The sequence below is a fragment of the Lichenostomus cassidix genome, chromosome 2 (assembly GCF_008360975.1).
Source record: "Lichenostomus cassidix isolate B80296 chromosome 2, HeHo_3.0, whole genome shotgun sequence".
Classification (NCBI taxonomy): Eukaryota; Metazoa; Chordata; class Aves; order Passeriformes; family Meliphagidae; genus Lichenostomus; species Lichenostomus cassidix.
Window position 1 is genome coordinate 76,114,334 of NC_139482.1, and position 27,596 is coordinate 76,141,929.

At 37.8% G+C, this 27,596-nt stretch overlaps 1 protein-coding gene across 4 annotated transcripts in view; it reads left to right on the forward strand.

Annotated features, from left to right (window-relative positions):
• The window catches only part of CDH18 (cadherin 18), a 501,292-nt gene that overhangs the window by 252,707 nt on the left and 220,989 nt on the right, over positions 1-27,596 (forward strand). Inside the window, exon 1 of one of the 4 annotated variants that reach the window (XM_085052107.1) lies at positions 14,626-14,784. The exons of the other annotated variants lie outside the window; for them this stretch is intronic. The gene's annotated coding sequence lies outside the window, so the exon portion shown is untranslated. Of the gene's footprint in view, positions 1-14,625; positions 14,785-27,596 lie in introns of those variants that run through there. 4 annotated transcript variants of the gene reach the window in all.

Consider the following 27,596-nt stretch of genomic DNA (forward strand, 5'->3'; position numbering starts at 1 on the left):
AAAAAAAAAAAAAAAGGTAAAAATGTGCCAGCAATAAAAATGCATATAAAAAATTATGTGAATTTCAAAATGTGAGAGCAAATAAAAAAAATATCCACAGCAAAAAGAAAGTGAATATTCTTAAGTTTGAATTTCCTATACTGAGAACGAAGGGAAAAAATGCAAGCAGGAAAGAATGAAAGATAATGATTTAGAAGAAAAATAAAATAATTTTAAATTGGCACTAATAATAGGCAAAGAGGATATGGTATGAATAAATATAATACCTGAAAGCTCTGAACCTAACTTTATTTAACACCTATTAAAAACATAAAAACTGAAAGATATAGATGAAATTCTAATGTTAAGGGCACATGGAGTTAACTAAAATTCTGCAGGAGCTGGTAGCAGACAAAAAGGCATAAAAGAAGGTTTTACAGTTTCTGCCAAAAAGTAGTCTGTATAAGGAAGGCTAGGAAATTCAATGGGATTATTTTTTCAAGGGAATAAAATACAAATATATCTCTGTTTCAACCCTAGAAATAAGACAGAAGTAATGAAAAAAACCCTAAATATTTTATATTGCATAAGATCCTTTCACAGAGATAGAGAGAAGTTACCTTGAATCCTTTCAGTGAGTCACTTTTGTGAGTGCATCTAAATATCTTCCTTTTAGCATGGTGTGGTCCCCAAGTATCCTTTTCTTGATTTGGCAGTCAGATGTACATACATATATTCTTGCAGAGCTACACTGTCTGATGGTTGTTTACTCATAGGACATACAGAACACTGTAATACTTTTCCCATACAGAAAATAAATCTCCACAGTAGGACTGTTTTACCTCTGAATTGTATGCTGAGGATGTTATTTTGTCTATTCTCAATCTGCTGACACATTTCCATCTTTCTATAGTGATCCAGCTGCTAGATGATCACCAGCTATAATGTGAATTTTTAAATGCTGTGTGGAAACAACATTGAAATTTGTTAACAGTAGCAGAATTAATTCCCAATTCCCATTCCATTAATCTCTGTATTTTTAAGACATCCCACTTAATGAGTTTTTTCTGTAATTAATCATGTTGATACAGTTCAAAGTAGATGACTTAAACCTTGGTTGGGAAGTAAAGAGTTGTCAGACTCTCACTTATTGTAGATTCAGTGTAGTTAGTGGTGATTTGAATGTGCTAGGGGTTCCTCAAGATTTGATCTTGAGTTTGTAAAACATTTAACATAAATTATTTTAGTATATCTCTAGTATTAGTATCTCAATCACTGCAAAACAATGTCCAGTTCATTGATGGAGATTTTTCTTTTAGCATTGTGGGAAATACAGAGATCCCAACAAAACCTTTTTTTTTGGTCACAAGTGATTCCTACTAAATATGAAAACAATATTTTAACTAATAGAGAAATAGTAGTATGTATCTGATAGTTGAAGTTTGTGAAATATAAACATTTATATTTGTAAAATATAAACTATAGAAATGTTCTAAAAATATACTATTACAACCAGATCAGCAGAAACCTCAGAGACCCTGTAAGCAATTGGATAGTCACTGTAATTATGGAAGTTTCTCACTCTAAAATAATTAGGCCATGCATATGAACATTTTTAAAATCTAGGGGCTAATCTAGTATTACAATGACAAAAACTAAAATTGTATAAAGCACCAGTGTCTCTTTTGTGGTGCATGACAGCACTGAAATCAGTGGAATGTAAAGAAAGAAAACAAAAAACTCTACAAAGTGGTAAAAATAATGACCACGTGCTCCATTGAAAAATTTGATATTGAAGATCACATTTGTAATTAAGCAATGGAGTACAGGAGATACCAAAGAGATTGTGTCATGTGAAAAGGAATTTCCTCAAACCCTCTGTGTTTGATAAAGACTGTCAGCATCCCAGGAAAGCTGAGATCCTTGTGCACAATCAGTCTGTCAGCATCCAGTTATAGGGACCCTTCACTAAACAGTCTTCTGGATCAGAGAGCAATTGGACTGACTTGTTCAGGGTCACAAACTGACAGAGAGCTCCCCTCCCAGGTCCACATCTTTATTTGAGTGTGTTACCTGCTGACAGCGACTGCCAGCACCCACGGAGGACTCACGCTAACAGTTTACAGAGCACTCTTCATTAACAAGATTGTGACAGGTTAAGGTTTGCAGATTGTCAGTGATAGTATCTGACTGCAAAACATATTCAAAGCAATACACTGACAAACTCTACTTCCTAACACAAGCAGGCTTGAGATAATCCATCAGCATGCATAAGAGTACAGTTCTTAACCAACAGGAGTCCCTAAGGAGAAGAAGACAGGTTCAGCCCATTGAATGATCCCAAAAATAACAATCGAGTCTTCCCTAACTTCTTTCCATTCTTAACTTACTTTTATACTATTTCTTTAAATTTAGGTGAAACTGGAGTAATTCCAGTCATACATACCTTTGTCACTGAGTGGCATAAAGTTCTAAGATATAGTCAATGAGGGGTGGTGGTACCTTGGAGGCAGATAGCTTTGGGATGGAGGTGTGCATTAGTATGACGTCTGTGATCTTGCCATGGTTGCTGGTTCAACAGCAAGACATCTTTTTTCTCCCTAGATTAATGCCTGATATGTGGCTCATCAGCTACAAGATTCCACCGAGGTCCCTCTCTTGCAAGGAGTGAAATGCAACTGCATTGCGCCCTAAAATTTCTGCACTGTTGTAATTCCTGTTAGTGTGTGAATATAATTTCTCAGTTTCCTCTGATTTTCCCTCAGTCATTTTCCCTCATTCTGTTACTCTGAGAAACCAAATGGTGGAAAAGGGGGAAAGGAGAGGGTCATAATGAAGTTAAAGATAGTACAGAAATAAGAATTCCATAATTGGAGGCTTTACATGTTTTTTTGCCTGATTCCTTAACGAGAGGAAAGAAGTAAACTGATTTCAGAATTTATCTGAAAGCTGTCTCAATAAGAAAAAGCAAAAGTGTATTGTTGATGATTGTGCATCTTTGATCTGTCAGCTATGAAACATGAGGTACAGTGTCTTCAATTTTGAGGATGTCATCATTGACACTGCTAAACTTTATTATACTGGAAGTTATGTCCAATTTACCAGGCAAGACAGGAGTGTAATCTCTCTAATCATTCCAGTTTTGTTCTCTAAAACATTGTGAATGAGAACCATTTTGATAGTTTTGTCTCTAGAGCCTCTCACTCAAAGCATCAGTTCAACATGCTAGTCATCAAGAAAACCTGTTAGCTGAAAAGACAGACTAGTGCTTAAAACATATTGATACCTGCAACATGTTATAAAACCATTTTATCTACTTTAAGGTAAGCCAGAAATGTCTTCCAATAAATGTTTTGGGTTTACCTAAGAACTTCATGGGAGGAAACTTCAATGTGCACGAAAATGGTGGTGTCTCTGAGGCATTAATATAATCTGAATTTCTAAAAATAACGAGTCATGACTGCTTCTTGGTATTTCTTTGGCATTATGAAATAGTATCTATTTTACAAGTCAATTAACAATTTTTAGTCACCATAGACTGATATGAGTCATCAATTTAACAGTCCTAAATTTTGGCATATTATGCATCAATAATGCATCAAAAATATGCATAATTTCTTGCTTATTCTTTCCATAGTTAAGTCTGTTCTATAATTTTTTTTTAAACTCACAAGATCACCTTAGCAGTGAAGATATGGGTTACTACTTTGATAAACCATGTAACATACAAGGCACTTGAAACCAGAACCAATTTCAATACACAGATGATTGACTTTCTTTCCATTGCAGAATGCAACTAAGATTTGTCTTGAGATTAGCTAAGAAGAAAACATGATTTTCAGACATTACCTCGAATTTTTGTTGAAAAACAAATAATTTTTTTTAAATTATTCAGCCAAGGCCTGTGTGTTTCCCTGTCCTGTTGTACTGCTGAACTGACTGAGTAAGTCCAACCAAGAAAGAGGTTTTTAGGGGTTTTTTCCATTGTACCAAATAAGGAGCAAACCCTAATCACAGGGAATGTGACCAGTTAAAAAAAAAAATAAAAAATTCTGTGTATTAATTATTGTCTGGCAAGTATAAGCCCCTGACATGGGCTATAGGTATTCAAGTGTCTTTCCCTTGTGTGTATTACTTTACATTTTATTAGCTTGTGGTGGATGGTGTAATGCATGCAGTGCCAGTGTGACTGCTGCGTGCCCTGCTGCCTTCAGGAGTGCAGTGCCCCTCGGGTCACATCAGTGCAGCTGGGTGCTCCCCTTTGCACATCATCTGGCTTCCCCCTCTAGGCTTGGGAAAGGCTTTTGGACAGCCTTGAAAGGCAGCTGCTCTCAAGCAGTGTTTCTGCTTCTGGATCCTTCTTCTTTCCCCTTAGTAATATGAGAACTTCAGAGGAGTTCTACTCTTTCTGGGCAGAGAAGTCTGAATTGACCCCTAACTAGTTTTGAAAATGTATGCTCTGTAACAGGCTCTTTGAACTTAGGTTTCCATAAAATTAACAGAAGCAATTAATAACTAACATTAGATAAAGAATGGTTTATCTTCCAACTTCAGTGACACTTATGAACCTTTTTACAATAGACAGGCTTAAAAAGCATACTACAGCAGAGGCAATGAAATTAAAATAATACATTATTAATTAAAAGGCATATTAAAGGACTTAGGTCTTGGACATGGAAATAAACCCCTAAATTTAATAATGTCTGTGTTGGAATTTAATAATGTCTGTTTATTAACACTGATATTGCATTGGGACAAAAAAGGACAATGCTGGAGATCGATTTTTGCCTATTCATTTAGGTAATGGTGATGTACTGATTCCATTAAATGCCACTGATAAAAATATTTTTAGATGTACAACGCAGCATGTAAGGTCAAAATCAAATTAATATTAAATTTAATTAATATTAACTAGCATAAGCTTAATACATCTGAACATAAAACATTCAATACTGTGTTTAAATACAAGCAGAGAAATGTTCTATGCATGAATTTATGTATATTGTACACTGAGTATTCATTTACAACAATGAAGCTCCACTTTTATTGAAGCATTCAGAAGAATGAGAAAGGATCAGGGATTTACAGCCCTGTATTAAAAAGGACTGGAAAGAGAGAGTAAATAAACTTTTACCTTTTAAAAATTTGTTGTTGAATATTTCTCTCTTAAAAAATTTTTGAATGAACAAGTAGTTAACTCTCCCTTATCAATCCTAATTTTAAATAGTGTTATGGGTTTAGATCATGCTTTTTAAATAGTGTCATGGGTTTAGATCATGCTTTTCTACTACATTAAAAATTAATATTGTAAAAACAGTAGTGTTCTTTCTGTGTAGCCTGTTTTTGCATCCATATAGCTAAGTCCAACTCTTGTAGTACTAAATGCAAATTTCTGCAATTTTTTTTCCTTATTACAGATCCTATAAATCTAAGAATTTGAGCTACTGATCTTTAGCACAGCCAACTGAGAACAGAATTTCACACTACTTTAGGAATGAGACTGGCTGGTTCATTGGGTGGCTGGCATGCAGAGCTATTATAGGTAACTAACGTGGAAAATATTTTTATTATTGTAAATATAGGAGAGGAAAAAGAAAGGATCGGTCTGTTTTTAAGATATCTGGCTTAGTTTTGCAGTTTCAAAGAAACATCCAATGCAGTTTCATCTGTCAACTTCCAGTGTTCATGTTGTTGATGAAGATGCTAAACATTGTCTAGACCAACACAGACTCTTGACCCATGTGGTTCTCAAGAGTCTTACAGTCCAGCCAGACTTTCACTACCTTATATTTCACCCAACCCATAAGTCCTTAGTATGGCTGTGAGCATATTGTGAGAGAATGTGTCAAAAACCTTACTCAGGTTGCAGGAAGGTATTTGCCCTGCTGTGTTGGTCTACATCCAGTTGTTTCACCAGAGAAGAAAAGTTGGTCAGGAAAGATTTTCTCTTGGTAAATCCATACTTGCCAGTCCAAGTCAAGTTGCTGTCAACAAGCCTGGAAAGCTTTTTGAGGACAACTTGATCTATAAATTTGATAGGGATTCAAGTAAGGCTGACCATCCTTGTGGTTCTGTGGATCTTCCTTCTTACTGTTTTTAGAAGATCAACATGGTTTGCCATTTTTCAGTTGCTGAGGAACCTTGCTTGTTTAATAGAGAGCAAAGTACACCTGAAGCCCAGCCAGCCAAATGTACCCTGAACTGCATCAAAAGAAACATGACAAGCAGATTGAGGAAGGTGATTCTCCCCCTCTACTCTGCTCTTGTGAGATCCTGCCTGGTACTGAGTCCAGCACTGGAGACCCCAACATAAGGAGGACATGGCCTTGCTGGAGTGAGTCCAGAGGAGGGGGATGAAGATGATCAAAGGGCTGAAGCATGTCCCCAGTGAAAACAGCCTGAGAGAGTTGGGTTTGTTCAGCCAGGAGGAGTCTTTAGGGAGACTTCATTGCAATCTTCCAGTATTTAACTACAATAATTACAAATTATGATAAGGGCATGTAGTCTACAAATTATGATTAGGGCATGTAGTACAAGGACAAGGGACAATGGTGTTAAGGTGAAAAAGGGTAGATTTATATTAGATTTATTCTTCACTGGGAGGGCGGTGAGGCACTGGCACAGGTTTCTCAGAGAAGTTGTGGATGCCCACTGCCTGGAAGTGTTGAAGTCCAGCTTGATGGGGCTTTAAGCAACGTGATCTAGGAGAAGCTATGCCTGCCCATGGCAGGGGGCTGGAACTAGATGACCTTTAAAGATCCCTTCCAACCCAAACTTCTCTGTTATTCTGAGCAGGGAGTATCTCCCCAGTGATGACAGTTCTGGATGAACCCTGTCCCATTTCGTATTTCTCCAGTTTACCTACGTAACTTTAACATGACTGAAAGAATGAGGCATTTTATCAGTAGATGAAACAGATTTTCTGTAAATTGTAAATCTGTAAATTGTAAATTTCTGTAAATTTTCTGTAAATTTTCTGTAAATTGAGTTACCAAATATTGGAGTCATTAACCATTAGAAAAAAATATGCCAAGGGAAGTGGCTGATAATCCAGTTCTTCAGTTTCTTTAAGCCATATTAGAATCTTCCTGGACTACATGTATTAATCAAACCTCAGTTGTTATGCTTACTACCAGAGAAAGTGAGGGGAGTCTTTTGTCTTGTCTTGCATGTGACTGTTCACCTAATGGTTCCTTCTTGGCTAGAATCTATAGAATTGCCATTGCATCATTTCCTCAGGGGGAACCACAAAGCTCCAGGAGCTTTGATGTAAAGCTAGAAACAATCAGAAGAATAAAACAATAACAACAGTTTATCTAATGCTATACCAAAACAGAACTGACAAATTCTACTTTTTGAAAACCTTTTTTTGCATTTTAGAAGGTATGGGATCAAACCCAAAGTACTTTAGCAAGCCTTTTTAAGGCGATAAGGCTTTATATGATGTGCCTTTCCTACACCTTTAATGAACAGATGGGTAAGTAATCAGTTATGTGTGCAGTTGGGGCACTAAAGAAAATGTTGTCATTTTTTCCCCTGCTAGCCATTTATCTATTTAATTCTTTGACAGAACAGAGGAAATGTAACTAAATGTTCTGTTTTAATTAAATTGAAAGTAAATTTATTAGTCAGGGAAACTCTGTGTTCTGTTTGTGCTTGGGGAACAGAACAAACATATGTCTCTGCTTCATTGTTTGTCATCATCTACCATAAGGTTATTTCTTGTTGCTTATTTGGCCTATTAAATAGAGTACACTAGTCATAAACTTATTTTTTCTTAATTCTAACTGATTATAATGAGCAGTAATAAGTAAATGGCAAAAGAAGAGCACACTCTGAGAAGCGTTCCAGTAGATTATGGTTTTATTAAATAAATGGCTTCCATGACATTACCTGCATGGGAGCATGTAGTTGGCTGGTGGAACTTCAGTATTTCTTTAAGTAAAAACAAAGAGAGACAAATCCACTTGTTTTTTGACTTCCATTTTAATTTCTTCAGTTGTCTTACTACTTGGCTAGAGGAGTGCAACAGAGGGGCGGCAGGGAGAAGCTTTTACCTTGGTGATACCAGAGACTTAGCTCCACTGGAATTTCAAAACCTTCAGTAAAATGTTACGAATTCCCCCTTGTGCTAAAGCACACTGGTGGGGGACATTCACACAAGGGCAGGCACTGCAGAATAGGAAGGATGATGTGTCTACAGATTGGTCTTTATGGGAGAGAATCCCCATTAGCTACAGTGCATTAAGCGTGCCGCCATGGACAGCGCTATATGGTGTTTAATCTTGTTTTCTCATTAAACACTTCTACATGAAAACACTGTCAATCTAAGCTTTCAGAATTTGGAAGTGACCAAGGAGTTTATCTTTTATTTCTCTTCCCCTCAGTTGCTTCCTCTTTCAGAAACCTACTCAGATGTATCCTTTTTCCTCTTCTAATTGGAAATCAGATTAATCCAGTTAAGAGAAGCCCTATGATTAGCACTGATTCTACAGCCCTTTACTAAACACTGTTGTCCCATAAATTATAGGTGATTCAACAACTCAGAGCTCTACTACAAAGCTCAGTAAATTTCAAGATTCAACTTTGGTCCTATGTTAGTGCTCAATATAATAACAAAACATGGCTACTACAAATACAGCGCAAATGTTTTCCCCTTATGACAAAGAAGGCCAGCAAAATCCTGGGTTGCATTAGAAGAACATCACCAGCAGGTTAAGAGAAGTTTCCATTGCCTCAGTCCTGGTGAGACCCCTCTGGAAGGCTGAGTCCCTTTCTCAGCTCCCCAGTACAAGACACATGAGCATATACTATAGCAAGTCCATCAGTCATGTGCCTCATTAATGGATCAGAACATCCACCACATCAGGTGAAGCAGAGAGCTGGTGCTGTTTGGCCAGGAGAGGAGAAAGCTCTGGGGAGGTCTTACCAAAATGTAAAAACACCTGATGAAGCAGTGGAGGTAAAGAAGAGGAAGCCAGACTCTTCTCAGAGGTACCCACTGAGTGGGCATGAAACTATAGCATATATTGCCATATTTAAACATGTTGTTGGTCCTCCACCTTTTTGGAAGAAGCAAAACAATATCTGTACATGCCTTCATGTTGAAAAAAATGCTAAAAAGGAGTAAATGGAACAGCATACAGCTATAGTACAGGGAGTATAGGATACAGTATAGGAGGACTGCTAAGTTTCAGTGAAAATTCTATATTAAAAATTACCCAATTTTTCCTTCACATATCTTCAACATGATTCAGCATTATGGTTTCAATGGAAAGGACACTCTCATTTCACTAAAAGTCACATCATCATCTTGTAACATTTTACATCTCTCTTTTTTTGATCTGCTGTTAGCCAACTGAATGCTGAGTCTAAGAGAAGCAATTCCTTTATCTTAGTAAAGATAAAACATACATAATATGCCCCAGAAATAATGTCCTTTAGGATGATATTATGAAAATCTGTGTTTATAATGTCCCAGGAGCCTTTGCTTGTTAGTGTTTTCCTACCTCTAAGAAAAAATTTATTAAAGCTCCTATCACAGTGGGAAAGAAGATTGTATCTCACTACCAGATGTAAGATCCAAACTCCACCAAATATATTGTTCATCATTTGAAACAGGACATATTTGTCTCTGATGTTTTCTGTGGGTATCTAAATAACCATTTGCAACAACTCAGAGAGAACCTTGACCTGTGAGGGTTTAATATCAGCCTGTGTATGAAAACTTATAAAAATGCCACCCTTTACACATGAACATTATATAGTTACCAGGAATATCCCATTTTACACTGGTCACTGCATGATCTACAATTACACAGTTGTATTAGTTTCCTAGGAAACTTCCCAGTTAAGCAAGTTTCTTGATTGAATGGTGTCTATTATAAATGTTAGTGTGAAATTCCACAGGATGAGCAGAGAGATCTACTAATGTCTAAGTCAATCACTTCATTGCTTTCAGCTGAGTCTTCTTTCTTTTCTATTTTCATACAGAGACTGAGAGATTGACACACCATGCTATTCTTTTGTGGCCCTTTATATTTTTTTCTATCTTCCCTGCTTTCAGAGAGGGACTGATTAGCTCAGAGTTTTATGGTAACGGTAGCAAAATGCTACGTATTACTTTGTTTTCTCCAAGTCCTGTCAGTGCATTTTACCTGCTGTTTCATGCAATACTAAAGGCAAGTGACTATATTATCACAAGTTTTTGTGACTGGCAACTGTTATTGGCATCATATATCTAGGAACAGCTGTTGTTGTTTTATTAGAAAATACTCCAGTGATGCTTAGTGTAGAAGGAGCCAAGGCAGTATCAGCAGTACCATTCCCTTTGCAAATAGTGTAGTGTAGAATTTGCTAACCTGTATTAAAAATTTACTTTTTCTAAACAACTATTTTAATTTTTTAGAGGAAATGCATGTCTTACAGAATATTCAGAGAGACCATATGCAAAATGAATTGTCTTAATCCTATTCCCTCTGAATATTTGTGCACATTGCCAAATTAAAAATAAAAATAAAAATAAAAATACAGTAGAGGCATGATCTGAGAACCCTCCAGAGAGTCTTCATTAGGAACATGAAGATGGCTCAGTAGTATGTTCATCCACTAGAAAAGTTAAAAATCTCTGTCCCACCATTACGTATCAGAAAATGAAAATTTTGACTGCAGTGATCTATTTTGGTATGATTTTCTGTTAGCTATCTAGAGATAGAAATGCAACAATATTGTAAATGCATTTGATGTCAAAATTATTTTTGAATTTTTATGTTTTACTACATTAAGGTCTTTGAAATAGAAATAGCAGTAGCGTGGTGAGTCAATTATGTCCCATTGTGATGCATCATCAAACTAGATACATTTTTTTATATTCAAGTTGGCATATTATGCTTTTAAACTCGAGGCCCAATTGTTAATTGCACTTATCGATATATTTTTAGATAATCATTTCTAAAGAACTGCCATTAGTGGATCATATAAAACTTTAAAGAAAATTTATTTCTGCATCAATTACTAGTTGTAAGAATATTTATTAATAACTGCAAATAAAAAAAAACTTCATCTAACAAGATGAACACAGAGATTGGGGAAGTGTCAATGTTCTCACACACATTGCTGTGACTGGTTCTTATGCACTGCAGCTGAGAACAAAAATAATGATTTGTGAATGTGAAATTGGTGGCACACAAGATTAGAATCCTTTGTTTTCACTTTTTCAAATCTAGGAAAAAGGGAAGCTGTTTGTAATTTTTTGTAGGACTGGGAAGTTGCTGCTGGAGGTAGGGGCAACTATGTTATTCCCTGGTGCTTTTAACAAGAGCATGAAAATTCCCAGTGCAATTGCTCTCAGTGTGGGAGCAGAGGTTCTTGGCAGCGACTGAGCTAATTTTTTTTTGTCTGCAGTTATTAGAGTACATGTGTTTAAGAAAAAGAAAGAGCTGGACTTGAACTTGGCAACATCCTTATCCCAATATGATCTTAGCCATTCCTAATCTATCTATTTTGTGTACAGAACTTTGTAATCTATAAATGACCTGGAACTTTCATTACTTTATGTATTAATGAACCACTTAGTCTTTTTGTAATTGGTTGAATGTTAGCTGGATGATTAGCTCTCCAGCAGTTACCTGCAAGACAATCAATGCCTCTTTAGCATATTAAGCACCCACAAAGAGAGACTGATTTTCTGAGCATATCCTATAATTTATTAACTAGAGCAGGAAAATAATATTTTTTTTTTATCTGTAGAAATTGGTTTAATTTTGATACACCTATATAAGTCCTTCACAACTTAACACAAAAGTTTATCTCCTTTTCAGTATTGCTTTTAAACATAGCAAGTCCACAAGTTAGAAGGCACAAAAAGAGCCCCTACTTTTTTTTCTGCCTCCTGTAATCATTGTCACAAGCTCTCAAGTCTAGGAAGGGAATTACTGAATGTGACTGACAAAGTTCTGTGTTTTGATATACTGTTAGAACTGTGTAAGTTTGCTGGATTCCTCTGGCAAGATCCATACATGCAATGACTCCAAGAGTTCTATCCAAATTTCCCTAGAACTCCTTTGGCTATACTGCTGCAGTCCCAGTAACTTCATTCTGAGGTTCTTTTCATCAGACTTTTTCTTCCCATGACAAGTTCAGATTCTTTTAGCATTCAAACTGATGAAAGGATAACATCAGTAACATCAAATCTCAGTATTTAGTCTTAAAATGTAGGCTTAGAAGAAATGTCAGAGTTCATTGAGGCTATTTTTAGCAAACTGTCAGCTTTTTCTTTCAAATGGCATAATTTTGAATTCTTAAGAAAAACTTTGATCATTGTATATCAAATTAGCCTGCAATACTGGCTATGATCTCTTTACACAGATATTCTTTATTTCTGCCTGTGAGAAGCCTCTGAAATATGTCAATATGAATATATGTGCATGTATTTATTTTATTTTTATCTACATATATATGAAGAAAGAATTGCAGATTTTCACCCTCTAAATGCTTTTCTGGAGCATCAAGACTTCCCTCTGCTTGTCGAACATCTTATTGCAGAAACAAATGAGTTGATGACTTACGCTCTCAGTATCTGGTGAATATTCATAATTCTGTCTTATTCACAGAAAATCACTGAGAAAAGACCTTAAAATAAAATGTTTTGTTTTCAGCTGTATCCCTGGGTTGATATACCTAAGCAGCATTTCATCCAAGGGTAGGTAGGCTGAAAGGCAACCCTCTATTTTATCTCTTTCATTTTATGCTCTGAGGTGGGAATCTTTGGAGGATGTTTTGACATGAATTCGTTTTCATGTGAAATTACTTGGACCTTAAGAGAATGAAAGGAAAGGTGTGTCTTTTCATTCCTTTTTTCCCTCCTTCTCCCCCCCCGCCCCATGTTACTAATGGAACTACCTCCCTGACAAGGAAATTAAAAATTTGCTTCTGCCATAGTGCAGTAAAATAGTGAAAGCATCTGGATAGAAGCAGCCCATCCCCCAGATCATGAGATCTGAATCTGGAGCTATGCACAACCTAACAGAAGTTGCATGCGAGAGAACATTCTGAAGACTGTGTATTAAAGCATTGATTCATATGTGCTGCAGTTGCAAGCCAGAGGACGTATAAATAGCAAATTGAAGCAGATTCTATTTCATTCCCTCCAACAGCTTACATCCCCCAAATTCAAACAACTAGCTGCTTCTTGCCTTCAATTCCCTATCCTGCTAGCAAAATAATTTTTAATGTATAACGCTGAGCAGCTCAGAGCGATTTTGTTTGAAAAGTTCTCAAAATCCAGCACTCCAAGTGATCTCAGTGAGCAGTGTTGTTCTTTCCATCTAATCCGGTGTAACAGCTTCCCTTCCGGTTATGTTAAATTGTAGAATTACTCTTTCCAGCTCTCCTTTTCAAATCTAGATCATTTGTACACGGTATACCTATAATTTATACTTCAGATGCTGCTTCTGACCCATAATACATTAAAAAAAAAAAAAAAAAAAAAAAAAAGGCAGTAGCTTTCTTTTCTTTCATCCTGTCATTTCCTGCCGGAGCTTTGGGACTCAAGCACGCTCTGGTTTCATGGCTCACTCCAGGGTCCATGTCCTGCTGGCTGGAAGCAAGGTTCCTTTGCACCAGCAGGGAATATGCCAGGGCTTTCACTTATATGTTAATTACATTTCTAATGCACTGCCGTAGCAGGTTGGATAAGCAGAGTCTGACACAGCTGCCCCATTGCTGAATCCCTGAATCAGGAGGATGCCATTAATCTCAATTCCGAATAAGGTGTGTTTGGAGTAAAGATGTTATATGAGGTCCAGATTTTTGAACGACTTTTGCATCAGCCAGCCTGCCTTGATCCAGAGCAACCTGAAAGGGCACAAATTATACACCAACTTACAGTCACTGGTGTAATGATATGAATATAGGGGTATTAGAGGGCAGGGAATTTTTGAAGGAGTGGGGCTGATCTGGTAGGGGTCGGATTGCCAATGTGACACCTCCTGTGCCCCACCAGGACTGAAAGGAGGCATTAAAGGGCATAATTCAATCTGAATCTTACAGCCACCGCCGGACCATGTACAGGACGGCTGATGAACGAGCCGGCAGTGGAATGTTTAGCAGGCTGTGACGACTTTGCACAGAAATAGGAAAATTTATCGCCGGCTTGCCACAGCAGTGCCGTACTGCCCGCTTTCGGCGGTGCGCCCCTTCTGTGCACTCCCGCCCCGCTCGGCAGCCCAGCCCTCCCGGCCCCCGGCCCCCCTTCCCGGCACCGAATTTAGGGGCTCGCTGTCACCAAGCCGGAGCCGTCCTTCTTCTGCACCTCAAGCACGAAAAAGGGGGGTCGCAGCCGCCGCGCAGTTGCCGGACAAAGATATTCCAGTGCGCGAACGAACCGGTTATGTCGGTACGGGAGGGAGGATGGATGCATGGATGGGTGGATGGGTGTGTGGAAGGACGAATCGCGCATCTGTCCGAGTGCCGGGGCTAGCCCGGGTCTGCCATTGCGCGGGAGGCTGCGTGCGGCCCCGAAGTGCTGGAGCCGGGAAAACAAGGCGGGGAGCGGAGAAGGACGGGGGCGGGCGGGAGGCGAGGCGGGCGGCGCGGAGCGGGGCGGGGGCGAGCGGGCGGCGCGGCCAATCGCCCGGGCTGCCGGCGCTGCAGGAGCGGCGGCGCGGGGCTCAGGGCTCCGAGGGATGCGGAGCCGGCTGCCTCTCTGAGGACGGCGAGCAGCTGTGCCGCCAGCACTGCGAAAAGTCCCCATTTGCTTCTTATAAATTAAAGTGCCTTGTCACCAGTTAGGGCAAGTCAGCCAAGGTAAGGCTTAAATAAAATGACACTTTAATATGTGGCAACATGGATATTTCTGGACAGCGGTGCCGCTAACACAGCCTTCTAAGTAGCGCAAAATATTTTGTGCAATAATGCTGTTGTAGTGGGTGCACAACCTGTAATTTGTCTGTGTTAAAGTTACCGCTGGTACGTGAGCCTTACCCTTGTGGTGCTGTAGGAACGTGTTTGCATATCCGAGGCAGTTGCAAAGGGACCTGCAAAATACAGGCAGGCATAGAAAGGTAGCGGCGCTCTGTGTATGTGTTTGTGTGTGACCGTGTTCGTAATACCTACAGTTCTGCTCCTTAACTTACGGGGATAATGTGCAGATGCATTTTAATGGTGATGGCAGGCAGATTCTTTAGCTCAACTCACGTATGTGAGCCTTTTTATACAATAAAAACGCATGCCATGTTGTACTATATGTGAAGAACATTAAGCTTGGTATTTGAATAGCAATTTCAGGGGTCTGGTTTTTTTCCCCCACTTTTGTAATATTATGTGATAAATGAGGATTGAAATTGCAGCAAAAGACCTCCTGCAGATTTACCTTTATCTGCTTGTTAAAGCTTAAGCAGTCACCTAACTTTACTTTGCGTAAAGGGCACTGTAAATAATGCACAGGCAGAAATAAATCCTCTCTTCATTTTCCCCTAGCCCACCCCAACAGTACCCTTCCTAATGAACAAAAACTACTATGTGCTTTTAGTTCACACCGCATTTTGACCAATTGAACTGTCGGTGGTCTGGAACCGAGTGTTTTGGCAAGGAGTTCCTCAGGATGACTTCCCTAATGTGTATCTTTGCAAACAACATAGTCCTGAACCTGTGTGTGTGTGTATGTGTCTGTGTGTGCCTGTGAGAGTCTGTTTTGTGTATATGAGTGACAAGATACAAGGAGGACAGGGTACAGAAGCCAATGAAACGTGGCAAACGTAGATGCCTGTATGTATTTCTCTGACTGGGTCTGTGTAAAGCAGTATGAGCATTTCTTATATTTTAATGTAGTTCATCATTCAGATTAGGAGTTGGGATAAATTCAATTTTGTGTGCATCAATGCCCCATTAGTTTTTCATGATCAGAAGAAATACAATGGAAAACACAGGTAAAATTATGACTTCAGTTAGCACTGGTGATAAAATCACTGTCTTTATTCAAGGTACAGAATTTATTTTTCATTCTGAGACACTAAGCATAGCTCCTTCATTTCCAGATCTTTACTTCTGTGCTGCAGTCAACCATACACAGTTGTGTGAAAACACTGAAGCTTTCCTTCTGCATAAATTGTCCTTTTACTGAATGATAGTAAATGTTTGTCCTCAGAGCAAATACAAAATTAATTTAAAAGTTTGGCACATGTTTGGCATTTTGCCTAACTGTAGAGGTAAGAAGACTGATTTAGAGAAATAACCAAAAGACTTTCCTAACCTGCTTCACTGCCTTTGACAGAATATTTCATTTCATTTCATTTCATACTTTTCTGAAAAAGACATAGTATGATATATTTACCTAATGCAAGTTAAGGTGTGGCTCCTTTTTCATTATGTATACCTATGGGAACAAGGAAATACTTTTGTAGCTAAAGTTACTAATCATACTACTTCAGGACTACAATAAATAACTTTTTCATTGCTGCTTAGAAAATGTCAATCAAAGAGAAAACAAAGAAATAATCCTACCAAAAACCCCACAAAACAAATCAACAGAACAACCAAACCAACGTATTCACTGTTGCCTGCTTTTTCTAAAAGATGAGAGGAGGAATAGTGTATCAGACAGCACTTTCCTTTAAATGGGAGCAAATCCAGTGCACCAGCATGGCTTAGGGGGCACTGTGCTGCTGACTGAACCATTTACAGATGAGATTCAAAACTAAATATCTTCCTCTTGCAGGTACTGAGGACCCTATAAGACTTTCTGGGATGGGATTGCTGACTCTGCTATTAGGGCAAAATGCCAGTCAAGTTTTCTATACTTTGTCCAGTTTAATTCTTCAAGCAGCTTAATTTGAGAGCATTGTTCTTTACTACCTACACTAAAAATGTTGTTTAGTGTTTTTGTCCTGCAATGCAGAGACTGTAACTCAGCCACTTGGTTGGTGCATGCTGTGCTCTTTCATGGTACTAGTTCTGGTGAATATATGCAAAGTTATAAAACAACTGGGGATAAATGTCTTCAACATCCAAAATCAGTGTATGAGGGTGCATGTGTGCACGCCAGAGAGGCACAGTTGTTACTGCACCAGTACTGACATTCCTGTGGTGCGTAAAATTTACATAATACACTTCAGGGAACAATCTGTACCTAAAAGTGACTATGGTTTTTTGGTTTTTTTTAATAATTCTGTCTCTGAACTCTGAAACATTTAACATGTGAGCCCTAAACATTGAAAATATGAGCAATTGAATTATTAGTTCTCAGTATGTTTGTATGGAAGATTTCAACCTTTATCTCTGGCTGATAAATGAAACTTGAAAGGTATGAAAAATTCTGTTAACCATAGCTCCTGCTCCTGGTTAAGAGCTGCATTTCTGTTAATACAATTAGTGCTAAAAATTATCATTCTTATCAGATTGAATAAAACCAGCTAAATACCAGTGAGTCATCTGTTCCATGCAGATGAACATGAGCTCCTCTTTGGACAGCTAACAGCTAGTTAGCCCTGGGAGACCTATCCTGCAAAGAGCCCTAAGCTAAATCAGCCATCATGGCACCATGGGGCACAGTTTCATTGCTTGTAGGCAATGCAAAATAAAGGTGGGCAACTGACATGGCAGGAACAGGAGGAAACACATAGCAAACCCACTCAACAACTGAAGTGTTTGTGTTCATAGAAGAGATTCTATCCATCTTCTCCTAGAGGAGGGTGATACAGGTGTGAAGGTCATAAGAAGAAACCATTGTCTACAAAGGTTTATATAATCCAACATGTGTATCTCACTAGCATTAATTGTCGTAGAAAACTTATTTTCCAGGGCCAATGGCGCTGTAGTTTATAAAGTATGTGTATAGTCTGGTGATAAATCAAGGTGAAGTGCTTAAACTTCATCATATACTTGATGTGCAGTCTTGGACAAGTCACTAAAGCACTTTGTAACATCATGTATTACATGAGCAATGCATGGTAATTATAAAATGAATATTGCATTATACTGTTTTAAAGAAATGTTGCAGAACCTAATACTGAAGTGCTAGTGTCTCCATTACTCAATTCCTTGGTTTTGATTGATACACAGTTTTGCTATTCATTTCCAGCAAACAAAGCTACGTGGAATTTGGAATCTCAAAGAATAGAAGTGGAATTTTTAAAAATTTCCTGAATTGAGAGCTAAAATCCCCATGTATTTTAAAAAGGACAACAAAGATTGGCAGGATGAGATTTTTTTCCTCCAAAGCCATGTTTTATCAGATAAATAGTTAATACTGAAATACTTTTAAAGATGCTTTTAATAATGTACTGTTACTTTTTTGGGGGGACTGTTTTTAATATGCTTATGGAGAACCAACAGAATTTAAAAGAACCAGTTTGGGGTTTGAAGGGAGTGATTAAGACAAATCTCCTATTTAGGGGTTATTTTTTTGTGGAGGAGGGAGTTGTTGTTTCAGATTTGTTTTGGGGTTAGGGGTTCTTTTAAAATCATGTCTTTGTGGATTGAACACAACTAGAATGACATAGTCATGTAGCTTTACAAGTAACTGACAATCAACTTGGTAGCATTTGCACATCTGCAGTTCTTATGTAATGAAAATACATTCAGCAGATGCTTGAGGCCTGTAAGGAATATATTTTTCTTGATGGCAATTTTCTTTTTTTCTTTTTTTCTTTTTTTTTGTGGAATTAGTTCAAACCTGAGCAGAGTTAAGGCTGGGTTTGTATCATAGAAAAGGTAAAACATTTTTTTACAATTACAGACTTTACTCCCTACTCCTTATGAAATTGCTTCCTTCTGATAAGCAAATCTTCTTGTAGAAGGGAATATATTTAGGTCACAAACATATTATTCCATTGTAACTTCACTTTACCTACGTTTCAGTATAATTTATCCAGTGCTTACATCAACAAATTTTCAAGGCTGTTTGTGCAGGGTGGTGTAAAAATACCCAAACAAGCTGAGGTATCAACTACATTTCTACCACAGGACTGTCATGATCTGTGAGATTTGTGCTCTTTGTAGTACTGCAGAGTCTGTAATATTGAACCCTGAAATTACTTCACAAGATGGATCAGCCACTTTGTCTTGACTTAGCAGATCAGTGAGGCGATAGGACCAGCAGGCTTTTCCTCAGGAAAGTCTGTTGGGTGTAGAAGTGGGAGCTGTCATGTCCTCATTCAGGTCCTCTCTCAGATGGGAACAGTGGACTGGGCACTTGCAAATCAGATATTTTCAAGTACTTCAACTGCTTTGAACCATTATTTGGAGAAACCTGCTTCTCCCTGCTAGTGATACAGAAGTGCATGCCTCAATAAAAGTGGTCTAAATGCTGCCTACCATGTCTTCTCCCTGTGCAGTATTCCTGTTGGAAACAACCAGCTCTTTATTTGGATGACTCCCAGTTTTGGTACTTCTGGGTATATCACAGAATCATTAAATGGTTTGGTTTGAAAGGGACCTGTAAAGAACATCTAATCCAACCTGCTCTGCCCTGCCATAGGCATAGCTATCTTTCACCAGACCAAGTTGCTCAAAGCCTTGAACACTGCCAGGGATGGGACATCCACAACTTCTATGGGCAGCCTGTTCCAGTGTCTCCATCATGCACTGTATTGTTTCATAATTAATTGTCATTAAATCCCTACAGCACAGTTACGCATGTATATATGGTACACATACACACACATATTCTTTGAGAAGGTACAAAGAAATTAATATTAAATTTTTCTTTAAAAAAATACAATGTTTGGTACTCTTAAAAACATGTTAAAAATACTCGTCACATCGTGTGGCAATAGACTAAGCAATTTTTTGACCTAGGTCATCCTATGTTAACAGATAGGAATGTGCATTTTCGTAATTATATTATTTATTTGAGTTCTATGATTAGTCAGCTTAACCAAATTGGTAATATATTGTTATACATTTGGATTTGAATTCTGTTTATTTTACATCTCACTCTTGTTGGGTGGTGCAAAAGCTATGAAGGAAAATGTTTTGGTTCAAGAGACTATGATTGCCTTCATTTTCAGTAATTACACCTTGCTGAGAAAACACTCTTGTTGTGTCTTTTACTTGTAAACAACATTTATATATTGGGCAGCTGTTTGAAGGAGGCTTAAGATGACACCTCATCTGGGGTGAAATTTCTCAGGCTTGTATTCAATCAAACTTTCAGTCATGTTGTGCTGTTGATAATAAGAAAATTGATAGAACAAATAATTTTTAAAAATAGCAACATGAAGACAATCTCTATAGTTGCAGGGCAAGCATTTGAGATATTCAGAGCCAGGTTTGGGACTGTGTCCCAGTGAATCCTCTACTATTCATAAAGTACAAGTGCTCCTTCAGTAGAGAACCTTCCTATAATTAGTGAAAAAATTAGTAGTTTAGCAACTGTGGCAGGACAATAGTGCTGTTATTAATTTTGATGGTGTTGGAGTGCGAATGCATGTGTTTGTGCATATTCAAAGGAAAAAAATAATTGCGAAAGGAGAGGTAGCTCCTTTAGTTTGTTCAATAGTTTGAAAGATTTCATTTGACTGTAAAAAGGTATTTTTAACACTGATGTATTGTATTAGCACCGGGGAAGTGCTGACTGTTCTAAATGTAAAATCTTGGCTTTCAGGGGAGGTGAAATAAAACTAGGGCATATGAACAGCATTGTAGCATGTTAGCTATTAACTGCTCAGGGCAACTGCCAATATTTAAAAATAAAAGGGAAACTCATTTACATCTGGATTACAGTCTTTAATCACTATTTCCTATATGTTTTACATTTGGTCTTTCAATAAATAATAAGCTTTCTTACTGGAGTAATAGAAAAAAGAAAAAAGCTACGCATCATTTATTACATGCAATTTCCACACACTTTGCTGATGAAGAAAATTTGTTATATATTTGCTGTTCATTAAAGCATGAGTTCTTGCATTCATATTAGGGAATTTGAGCTCAGAGTTATTATCTTGACTATTCAGCCTAGAGAGATCTTAAATATTTTTGTGTTTGCATGAGAGAAGGTGTAAAATAAACCGTTCATTTAGCATTGTATGTTAAGTTGGTTTTTTTGTATGGGTCTTTTTTAAGTTACAAGCTATCTAAAAAGTTCTTCAAGAAAACCGGTGAAGAAGTATAATGTGTGTTCTTATAATGTGCATTCATTTTCAATGAATGCACAACTAACACTTTGAAATCCAATGCAGCTTTTTACTAGAAACCCTTCTAAGTGGTTTTGGAAAATGGCAAGATAACCAGAAAGCTAACACTCAAGTGGTACTCAACATTTCTAGATGGAGTTGAGCTTCTTTTGGTGTCAGGGTAAAGACTGCCAGAGTATTCACAGTAAAAGTTGATTCATCCAAATTCTAGTGTTTCCTAAACTGGATTTATTTGGCATCTTGTATGTTCTCAGGAAATATATCCAAGGCATACCAGTTCCCTGCGCATTAACACAGTGGGTACATCAGAATTGTCCCAAGCAGCAGCAGATTGCAAAGATAGTTACTGATCCTGGAGCAGATGATGTGAGCTGCTGCCACAAGTCCCTTCAAGCAGCAAGTACCTCTTTCCAGGTGTTTAGCAGGCACATTATGGGCACATAGATTGTGCATAGCTTTTAGACAAGGAGAGGGTCCCCAGAGCTGACCAAGTGCTGTGGTTCTGTCCCCAGCTTGCTGCTGGGACATAAATGCATTGGCTTGACATGTCACTTGTGTGCTATAAATTGGACATTAGGTTTAGAGGGCTTAGGGGGAATGATCATTTTACGTGAATATTTTTCTGGAGAAGACCTTTATATTTCTCAGCTCCCACTCAAACAACTGCATCATTCTAATACCAACCATGTTTTACACTCTGAGAGAAAAACATAACGTTGGAGACCTCTTGCTCTGTTACAGAGGAGTTAGTAGATGGATATTTATTACCAGAGAACTGATCCTCAGAGAGCATAGGGGAGCTTACGGAGAATGTGTGCAAGATGATTCAGCCAATAAGTTGCTGCTTCTCTCTAGGATTTGTGGGTTTTTTTCCTGGATTAATTTTCTACTGGATTAGAGAGTTATGTCATTTTATATGAAGGTTTGTCATGTTCTGGATCTAAAGCAGAGAAAGCTGGGGGAACAGGCTGGATGCAGGGAAAGAAAAATAGAGCACAGTTATTTTGATAATCTTTCTTTAGCCATGAGGCAGATGAATGGAAAAGATGACCAGAGGGATGCTCCTTTGTAAGAACCTTTGAAAAGTAGCTTCCTAGATGAAAACCTATTCAGAAGGTTTATAAATACCTTTCAAGGACAGCCAGCAGGAAGACAGTTGACTGTGCAGCCTTGAATTGTGACTTGAAGGCTAATGAACTTGAGCTCTTTCAGATTATATAGGTCAGGAGATGACTGATTTCCTAAAGCTGTTAATGTCCACTGTGCTACTGAAGCCAGTTTGGCTTATGATGTTCTGTTATGGTAGTGTGTTTGCTATGCTATGTTATGTCAATGTACCTAATATTTTTCTAGTTCTGAACTGGGACAGGACATGTCCCCATTTATGTTTGTATGGGATTTTTTTGTTTGTTTTTTTATGAAGAAGAGGTATAACATTGTTGACATGCAGTGAGTTTCCTCCACAGGACCATTGAGTGATAATTTTGCTCATTATATTATAATGAGCACTTGCTCTATTCATTGTGGAGCTTAATATATTTTAATGACTGTTGTGACTCCCCTGCAGAGCTAAACTCAAGAGTGCCTTCATGCACACGGTTCATTTAAATGGATGTGTTACAAATTTTGGGACTTGTGTGCACATACTTATTTTCAATATACAGCTGTAATTTTGCTTTTAAAAGCAGGGCATTACTTTCCTTATCTTCGCAGAAATCCCAAAACATGCATGCATTTAGCATTCATATTTTATACCAGGTGAAAGACGAGTGATTTCATTAAAACACTCCTATACTAAAGGGCAGCTTGTAAATTTTTTTCAGGACTGTGATGTATTCATTAAAATTAAAGCTCATGAATTAATGTCATTTGGTACTCCACCCCACCACCTCCAAATCTGCACTTTTTAGATTTATGTTTATGTTTTTTGAAAAATATTAGTCAATATTTAAGTAGGTTTCTGGCATCTGTGAACTAAATACAGGAATTTTAATATTGAATTGGTTTTTGACATCTGAAGATTGTCAGCATTCTGGCAACAACACCGTATTCAGGAAAATGAGAACTGGAAAAAGAATGTCATACAAATTGACTTGTAGACATGGTCTTCAGCCTGTCAGTCTGTCTAGTCAATCTGTGTAGATTGCTGATGATCTTGCTGTGACACCAAAGCTTTTTATAATGACATTTCTGTAATGTCTACATACAGTGTTAGCCCTAAAGGGAAACACTTTGCTCTTCTCTATGCTTTCATGATGCTGCCACAAAAGTCAGTTTCAAAATGAGGCAACTGTTTGAAAAATACTGTTTTATCAACTGTTTTATCAACATGAGACTTGAAAATATAAACTGATTTTCTGAATTGGCAAAGTTGTTTATCTTTTGCAAAACCTGAAGGTCAGGTTTTTCTTATTCTAAAACCTGCTATATTAGTAAATTCAAACTGATAACTCTTTAATCAAAACATTATTTTCTTTTCTGTACTCTTTCTCTACTGTGTCACTTTTATTTGAACATCTTTTACCATCCCCAGAGACTTGAAAGCAGGAATTTACTGAATTTATGAGTACACAGCAATTATTTATTGTCTGATAGAAGCAGTAGATAGGTAAGACTAACCTACTCCCAGGCAGAATGTTATAATGCCTGATAACTCCAATATGAGCTCCTGCTGAGTCCCTGAACACCACTCAGGTAGGCAAGCATGAACCTCCATGGAATCTGATGATGGGGCAATTGTTATTCCTGCTGAGTTCTTGTCTTCCCAATTCCCCATTGTTTTCCTTATGTTTTTACACATTTTTATGACTTTTTCGTTACTGCCCACTCTATATTTTCACTTCTGCCTTTATTTTAGCTGTAGCTACATTAAAGGTCCAAGTTCTTTCCTTCATTTTTGTAGAGTCCTGATATCAGAGAATATTATATTTGGAACAAAGATGGACTTTGAATAATTGCAGAAACAAGGAAGTTCAAATGGATAGTTTAAGTCAAATTTGGCCTCATTCCTGCTATAACTGTGAACATACATTGTCTGCAGGAAATGATAGCTTATGGACTGCACATAATGACTGGCCTTTTAAGTTCCTGTCTCCCATGTATCTCATGCCAATAAAAGGAAGTGTTGTGTACCTGATGTGCAATTCTGCTGACCAATTTTAGCAATTCATTAAAAAGGGCAGAAAGTAAAGGATAAAAGAGATGAAATAAAGAATTCAATAAGGAAGTAAAAGTATGTAATTTAAGAAAGAGATTGAAACCTTTTTTTGGCATATGATACAAGAAAAGAAGGGCATGACTAAACCTGTTTTTTGCTTCTCTTGAAGTATTGTTCCAGATTATTGTAGGAAAGGTGTCAATTAGAGTCAGCTCCTTTATGCCTTCTTATCTTTTTCTTTTCACAAGAAGATGTAGTCAGTTTTACAGGTTGCCACATAATGAAGTTGATTTTTTCCCCCTCAAGAAGCTATTTATGCAGTAGATATCTTACTCCTAAAGAGGATTACAGGCTTAGACCAAATAATCAGGGTTTGTAAATACTTTTTTATGATATTATAAGCAATATACTAGATACTGAAAATTATATGAATCTTCTGCTTAATTCTGTCTCACCAGGGCAAAATATAGTTGCATACTGAGTTAGATCTCAACCTTGAGATATTCTGAGATCCTCAGCCAAGGGCCTCAGCTTTTTATTGACACTTCTGCTTAACAGCACAGAAAGAACTTCTGCAGTGTAGGTGGATTCTGTTGGTATTAACCTTCCCATCATAGAGACCAAAGGGCTCCTGCACAGCTGCCACCGTTCTTGTAGCCTGAATAAAGTGCACCAAAAATTTGTCTCAGGAGGCAGGCAACAAGGTTGACATGAGGACTTATTCAAAAAGCTTTCTTCAGATGAATACATCTCATTTTTGGATGTAGGATACCACTCTTGTCCTATCTGCAACAGCTGTAACAGTCAGGCTGGAACAAACTTCGCAGATTTAGGAAACTGTCCTCTATCCCATTGCTAGAGTCTGCCTTTTTTATGATAAGGAGGTTTCTTCTTGCTATAAGGACTAAATAAATTCTGCATGTCAAATCTTAACACAAATTGAGAAAAAGAGCACTACTAAACCGACTAACTTTTCAACACTTGAAATAGATTCGTTTTTCCACTTTGTATTTTTTACAGCATAGCCTAGTTGAAAGTTATCAGTTTGATGTCGGTTGTTTTGGGGTGGTTTGTGGTTTTCTTCTTTGCTTGTTTGTTTTGCCTTCTTTCTTTACAATTTACCTTAAAATTATGGGTCTTTTAATATGGGTTATGTGTTCCCATGCAGATATTTCCTTTGACTCTGTTCCTTGTTGCATAAACACATCCTTTCATTTTTATTTGGTTATTCTGCAAGTTGTAAATAACTATAACAAATACACCATTCCTGTGTGTGGCATCTCAAAAATATTGTTACTGAGTAGATTCCCAAAGGCCCTGTGAGGCTGGTATCTTAACATTTATTCAGTCTGATCCTCTACAGTTTGCACTTTTTCAGTTCAAAAGACCACATAATTCTGTACCGCCTAAAGGCATGAGAGATTGGTTTTTCTCAGAAGCAAAATGAATAGGTATTTTCAGCTCCCTCCATTTTGTTGAAAGTTTGTGTTTGAAAGCTTAGGATGATGAATTTGAGATTTCAGTCACATGCTTATTTCTTTCCATCACTTATATTTTAAGGTTATACTTTTCACTCCTCATTGTTCAAATGCAGTAGAGGTTTATTGAACTCTTCCTTGTCAGATAGTACAGACAGACTGCAGTACTACTTTTCCTTTTGAAGACCTTTTTATACCTTAAGTGGCTTGTGGGATCTTTGATGTTGCCTAATTGGAATCTCAGAAGTGAAAAAATAAATAACTGAATGAAGAGATGAGCAGCAGGTCTAAGGTTGTACATAATCTTATTTTGCTTTCAATCATTCTTTTATTCTTATGCCTTACAGTCAGGTAGCCCTCTAATACTATTGCTTTATTTGTCTCTATCATCCATTCCTGCATTTGAGCCTCTCAATTATCTGTTTCCCACACTTTGAACAGAAGCTCCTGAATTTGCATTTGTCTTCATGGTCCCTCTGAATCCGTCTCAAAACTTTTAACTGGCCTTCTTTTTAATGACTTGCCTTTTTGAACAGTTATTTTTTAATCTTGTCTCATCTACTTGTCACACATAATTTAGGCTTAGATTTCTTAGGACAGGAGTATCTGTCTTAAAACTCTGTATAAATTTGCTTTACATGGGCAAACCAGCAGATGTCTTGCATGTTTTGGTGTTTCCCAGTGCATTGATGCAGCCCACCTGCCAAGAGCCACATGGAAAAGGATGTGGGGATCTGGGGGGCATGAATTACAGGTGAAAAGTGCCCTTACAGCCAGAAAGGCTTCCTGATGGCCAGCCACAGCAGTAGGGTTGGGGCAGGAGATTCTCCTCTTCCACTGCAGTGGAACAGCTGTGCTCATTTTGCAGTGCTGCAAAACAAGAAGGAGGTCAAGAAAATACAGCAATGAGTGGGAGGCCTTGAGGTTCTGGAGGATGTATTCCCAGGAGACTAGAGAAACAGCACTGCAGGGAGCTGGTTGCAGCAGCAGAGGAGTCAGAGCCAGGCTCCCCTGGGAGGTGCACAGCGACAGGGCAGGAGACAGTGGCCACAAGTGGCAATGAAAGAGACTCCCATTGGATTTGAAGAGGTAGCTTTTCACAGGAAGCAAGGTTAAGTAGCAGGGCAAGTTGCTTAGAAGAGAGATCTCCAGCTCTAGAGGTTTTTAAAACTCATCTGGACATGGTCCAAAAGCAACCCAATAAAACTTAGAAGGTAGCCATGCCTTTGGGAGGAATCTGGACTTTTTGGATCTCCGAAAGTCCTTTCAACCTACATTTTTCCTCATATTGCTCACTCTGCAGTCCTATTTGCAGTAAGTGTTGACTTTATCATTTGCTATTTTTTGGAAATAGCAATCTGTAGAATTCTGTGGAGCTGTGTGGTGATTTCACAGGGATAAATTCAGTTCTAAGTCTTCAGCACTATATTTTGCTGACTTGGGAATGTATTGCATCTATAAAGTGCTCATTTCTAGTCACTTTGGATGTGAACGTCCACTTCAAACTTCAGTAATTGGAGAAACCAGGATAGAGAGATAGACACATTTTTAAAGGATACTTTTTATGTGCACTGATTACTAAATCAAATACCCTTCTCCCAAAAATATATAGTGTTGAGAGAGGTAAGAGTATTTGTGGAGAGGTAAGAGCATAAGTGAATGGAAAAATTAAAGACTTGGAGCACAAGAAGGATAAGTGACATGGTTGTCATAATGGCAAGAGCAGAATTGGTTTAGAGTTTTGCATCTTTAAGGCCAAAGGAAAAGATGAACCTAAGAAGGTTAAACAAAATATTTATGTCACCTTTGGGTAAGGTATAGAAAAAAGAGTGATGACTAGGAGGACCAAAG